The sequence below is a fragment of the Ovis canadensis genome, chromosome 9, assembly GCF_042477335.2.
Source record: "Ovis canadensis isolate MfBH-ARS-UI-01 breed Bighorn chromosome 9, ARS-UI_OviCan_v2, whole genome shotgun sequence".
Lineage (NCBI taxonomy): Eukaryota > Metazoa > Chordata > Mammalia > Artiodactyla > Bovidae > Ovis > Ovis canadensis.
The window spans coordinates 67,310,632-67,316,267 of record NC_091253.1 but is presented as its reverse complement, the minus strand read 5'-3'; the positions used below and the strand labels follow the sequence as shown (position 1 = coordinate 67,316,267).

Genomic DNA, 5,636 nt, shown 5'->3' with positions numbered 1-5,636 from the left:
AATGGTTTAACATTTAAATTCCATGAAGATAAATATTATTATCTGTTTTATTTGCTCTGAATCCTCAACATTTAAAACAATAGTATATAGTGGGCTCTCAATAAATTTTTTCAAATTAATGAGTGAATTAATGAACAAAATGTCTGGGCAGAGACTCAGATATGGAGCTGAAATGACCAGAGAGAAGAGCGAGGTCCCTTACACTGGCTAGCAGAGCAGCTCTTCCCCAAGGAGGTGAAGAAGAGACCAGAAAACGTGAGGTTCTAAGATTGTGGAATCACCTTCAATCTAACCCTCAGAAACCCTCTCCAAAATTGTAGACATGCACATTTCCCAACACAGCTATGAAGACAGGAGACGAGATAGAAAGATGCTGCCTTTGTGGCTACATATGAATTCCAGATGTTTGTTGGAGCAGCCTGGCCTATGAATGATGGATAAGGTCAGTTTGACCTCTTTTTCCATGTCTGCAGAGGCCCAAAGTCTGCCAAAGTTTTTCCTTTATTCTCGTGACCACTGTTGGCTTCAGCCCATGCCACTGCACTCAACCATGTCACTTAACTATTTAAACATCAACAAGAAAAACAAAAACTCTCTCTAGTTTTTGATATAATAGACTTCATTTAAGCATTTGTGGTGTGGGGGGTGCTTACAGGGTTTCTAGGGAAAAGAGAGAAAAGAGAAATGGAATGTCTGCCAGCCACTTAGTTTTCAGTCCTTCGATATCACTGAATTCTCATTAAATTTCCTTTTTTTCTCTTCCTCTCTCTTACATGCACACACAGAGGAAACAAATGAAATCCCCTCTTTGTCTGTTTAAATTCTGGTTACCTTTTATCCCCAGCAGCTTACTAAGGATCACCTGCCTTAAAAGGTTTTGTGAGGCAGGACCAAGATGGTGGAGCATGAGAACGCTGAGCTCACCACCCCTCAGAACGTAACAAAACTACAACCATACACACAACAACTCTTGAAAAAATACACTTGAAGACTAGCAGGATGGCTTCTTCTAATAACAAGGCTATAAAGAAAGATCCAGGTTCTCGCGTTTCCCGAGACCCGAGGCGGAGGTGGGGTTCTCGTGCTCTCGCGAGAGGCGGGAAAGAGCGCAGGGTTTGAAAGATGGCGGACGACGTGGACCAGCAACAAACCACCAACAGTGTGGAAGAGCCCTTGGATCTCATCCGGCTCAGCCTGGACGAGCGCATCTAAGTGAAGATGAGAAACGACAGAGAACTTCGAGGCCGGTTACACGCTTATGATCAACATTTAAATATGATATTGGGAGATGTGGAAGAAACTGTGACAACTATAGAAATTGATGAAGAAACATATGAAGAAATATATAAATCAACAAAACGGAATATTCCGATGCTCTTTGTGCGGGGAGACGGCGTTGTGCTGGTTGCCCCGCCGTTGAGAGTTGGCTGAAACAAGAACCCGCCGTCTGTGGGAGACGGGCTGTGCTGTGCGATGGCCTCTTTGAGTGTGGAAGATGTTCCAAAGAGAGACCGATGTGCATCTTGATGCTGAAAATAAGCAAGAATTCTTCCACTCCTGAAATAAGTTGATTTGTAGATAACTCACAAATACTTCAGCTAAACGGCATTTTTATTTTTCTCCAACCCTTCCAATAAATGTGATCGCCGCGATACAGAGCTTTTCCAGGAATTGATTTGCTCCACTGTTTTTTTTTTGGACAATTTCTGGGTTTCTTCCTTTAAATTAAATGTGTCGTTTCCTTTCAAAAAAATAAAAAATAAAGATCCACGTGGAGTCGGTCAAGGAGGAAGAGAAGTGATCTTGTGGGGACTCACGTCCCTAGTGGGAGATCCCGAAGAAAAGGAGGATGTCACAGGCTTGAGGAAACTTGCTGAGAAGCAAGGGGCTCAAGCTGTATATTAGGCATCCCAGTACTGGGGTCTCACACAGGGAAGATAAGCCCCCTTGTTATCGTTGTTCAGTCACTCAGGCATGTCTGATTCTTTGTGACCCCATGGACTGCAGCACACCAGGCCTCCCTGTCTATCACCAACTCCCAGAGTTTGCTCTGACTCATGTCCTTGGAGTCAACAAGGCCATCCAGCCATCTCATCCTCTGTCACCCTCTTCTCCTCCTGCCCTCAATCTTTTCCAGCATTAGGGTCTTTTCCAATGAATCAGCTCTTCGCCTCAGGTGACAGACGTATTGGAGCTTCAGCTTCAGCATCAGTCCTTCCAGTGAATGTTCAGGGATGATTTGCTTTAGGATGGACTTGTTTGATCTCCTTGCAGTCCAAGGGACTCTCAAGAGTCTTAAGAACAACGATAACATGGGGGCTTATCTTCCCCATGTGGGACCCCAGTACTGGGATGCCTAATACACAGCTTGAACCCTTTGCTCTTCAGCAAGTTTCCCCGAGCCTGTGACATCCCACTTTTATTCTGGATCTCCCACTAGGGATGTAAGTCCCAGTGAGATCACTTCTCCAGCACCCCCTTAACTTGTTTGAAAAGTAGGGGGGCTACTGGAGTGCTGTGAGAAACCTAGACCCACTCTTGAAGAGCAAGAGCACAGGCTTGCTTGCTCCAGGGCACAGCACAGAGGCAGCAGATGCAGAAGCGCTGGTCCCCTGGCCAGTGTGCCAGGACTGCCCTCGTGCGCCCCCACCCGCACTGGCTCCTGCTCCATCCCCTCTTGTTACTGCAAGGTTCCCACTGAGGTGAAGGTCACAGGTGCCCAGGAGAAGACACGTTTAGAGAGAAGGAACCACCTCGGTCCCGGCCCAGCCATGACCAGGGTGGGGGCAACTCACCAGCACACATCTATGCACACTCCGGCGGGAGCAGAGCAGCTCCAGTGTTGAGCCCACCATTGCTGGCACACTTTGTGACCATGCTGGGAGGGAGTGAAACCAGCTTCTGAGTGTGACTCCAGTTCCTCAGACCTTGACCCAGTCTCTAGCCAAGGCATACTCACAGAGGGCAACGTGGAGAGAAGAGAAGCACAGCCCCGAGCTCACAAGCCCTGGCCGAGACCCCAACCACAAAAGAGACTTCCGTCCTACCCAGGAGAGGCCTTATGACCTCAGGGCTGCTGCTCCAACCAGTCAGGCCCCATTCCTGCCTCCAGTAGTCAGGGTGATGACCGCCGTGGAGCCTGGGAAAAGCCCAGGCACACACCAGCTCAGGTCTAGCACCTCCAACTCCAGTCCCACCTCCCACCAAGGTTGTGGCTGCGAGTGCCCCTCAGGAGAAAATACAGCCAGCGTTCCGGTGAGAATCTGCTCCCCCACCAAAGCCTCCAGGCGGACGCAGATCGCATTGCGGTTCTCCCATGCTAGGACACCCCTTCAAGAAATGGACAGATAACTGTTTCACCCAACTTTCTAGAGACATAGAAAGGTAAACAAAGGCTTTGCTTTTGCTGTTCTTGTGCCTAAAATGTTCCGCTGCCACCTTCCCAGGACTGCCTCTTTCTCATCAGTCAGCTCCAGTCCTGATGTGGTGAGAGGTCAGAACCTCTAGTCCTGAGAGGGCAGTGTCCTAGATGGTCCTCGTCGAGTCCTCGCCTCACTCCAGCTGCTACCAGTCATGCTCTATCCTGTCTCTCTGTTCACATTCTCATTGTTGCCAATAAGAAAAAGTTATTAATTTCATTTATGTAAGTTGTCTGTCTCCCACTGGAAAGTGAACTGCACAAGGGCAGGGCCTGTCTCTCCACCACTCTATTTCTAGCACGTAGGATGGTTCCTGGTATGTAGCAGGAATTTCGCAATTTTTTTTTTTTTAATGCGTGCATGCTCAGTCATGTCTGACTCTCTCCGACACTATGGACCGTAGTCTGCCTGGCTCCTCTGTCCATGGGATTTTCCAGGCAAGAATACTGGAGCAGGTTGCCATTTCCTCCTCCAGGGAATCTTTCCAACCCAGGGATTGAACTAGCATATCCTGCATTGGCAGGCGGATTCTTTTATCACTGAGCCACCTGGGAATGAGTGAAAATAATGATCCAGACATTTTACCAGTGTGAAGTTTCCCTTTTTCCTTAATGAATTCAGAACAGTGGGATATTACTGGACCTGCTATGCTATAATTTTCCTTTGGGTCACCAAAGACCTGTTTTCTCATATAAAGTACATCATTTTAATATCCTACTTGATCCAATCTTGGTCTGGGAAGCTTCTATGTTGGGGATTAGCCACCGGGGAAGCCCAGTCTTCTCTTTACACCTTTAAAAAAATCCAAGATGACAACTGTGTCTATTAATACTTTCTGCTTACTCTGGCACTAAAGCCTTTCAAGATTTTCAGGCATGGATAAAGTCATGGTCTTTCCTCTTAAAACCCAGTGAGTTTTACTGAAACAAGGTGTACTTGTCTGACATGCTCCCTAAGACAATTTTTACCACTTCTAGCAGTGAAAATCAGAGCTCTTCTACTGGATCAAGGGCTCGTTTACATTTCCTTTACAGTTGTAAAAGTTGTAACATGCAAAGGAAATGTAAATGAGCCCTTGATATTCCAATAGAAGAACTCTGATTTTCTCTGCTGGAAGTGGTAAAAATTGTCCTATTTTGTCCTAGGGAGCATGTCAGATAAGCATGACTGAGCACTATAGAACTAGAGTTCTATTCCTGCTACTCTATTAATATGCTAGTATCCAACGCCATGAAAAAACATATGAGACTCACCCAAAAGTTCATATTATTTTGAATAAACTTGTCTCACCCAAGTGAGAGAATTTAAAAGTAAAGTGAGCTTAGATCAGACTACAGTTGTACAAGAAAGATGAATACATTCGGACCAAAAGTTCCTCAGGTAAAACTTACCTTCTTAGATGAGTTCCAAATCATATTATAAGCAGAGAGGACCAAAGAATGAGATGTCTTTTATTTTTATTTGTTTTTAAAGAAATCCAAGGATAGAAGGAAGAATTGTTTTATTCTAGACTTGGAAGAGCTACATGAGCTTCAAAAGGGAGATCAGATAAAAAATACTTGAAAGCACACTAAAGGTTGCAAACCAAGAACTTTAACCCTAGAAAAGGCAAAAGCAAATTTCTGTGAGTGGAATACCAAGATAATATTTCTTTTCTCTTGGAAAATATAAAGGCTGCCAGGATGCCATTTGATCTAAACTTATGGGTAAGTCCTAAAGAAGCCAGAAATAAAAGCCTGCTGTAATTATTATTCGGAGAAAATAAGAGTTAGGTGGGCTCTGTTGGGTACCCTATAATGGCTTACATTGCAGTGAAGTGGGTTAGCAAGTCTCTAATTGATTGAAGAGATATTTTATGCTATATCTAGTCATCATTTATTCATTGTATTTTTAGTCCCAGTGATATGACATGTCCGATCTAGGACCTGTAGGAAGGATCCTGTAAAAAATAAAAAGATTTTGCTCCCTAGGACAAAAATCATCAGAGAAGAAATCCATGCACCATTGGGTAGCAAAAGAATTTATTAACAGAAGAGTAATATAGAAACTTGAGGAAAAGAGCAGTATGCCATACTACCACGTAGGAATAAGATGGCTCTTTTACACTGAACTACATCACTTCATGGGAAATAGATGGGGAAACAGTGGAAACAGTGTCAGACTTTATTTTTTTGGGCTCCAAAATCACTGCAGATGGTGATTGCAGCCATGAAATTA

The 5,636-nt window shown here is 44.7% G+C and overlaps 1 pseudogene; it reads left to right on the top strand.

The window, feature by feature from the left end:
* The first annotated feature begins 1,084 nt into the window (after positions 1-1,084).
* On the top strand, positions 1,085-1,671 carry LOC138446088 (U6 snRNA-associated Sm-like protein LSm3 pseudogene; annotated as a pseudogene).
* Positions 1,672-5,636: the final 3,965 nt, after the last annotated feature.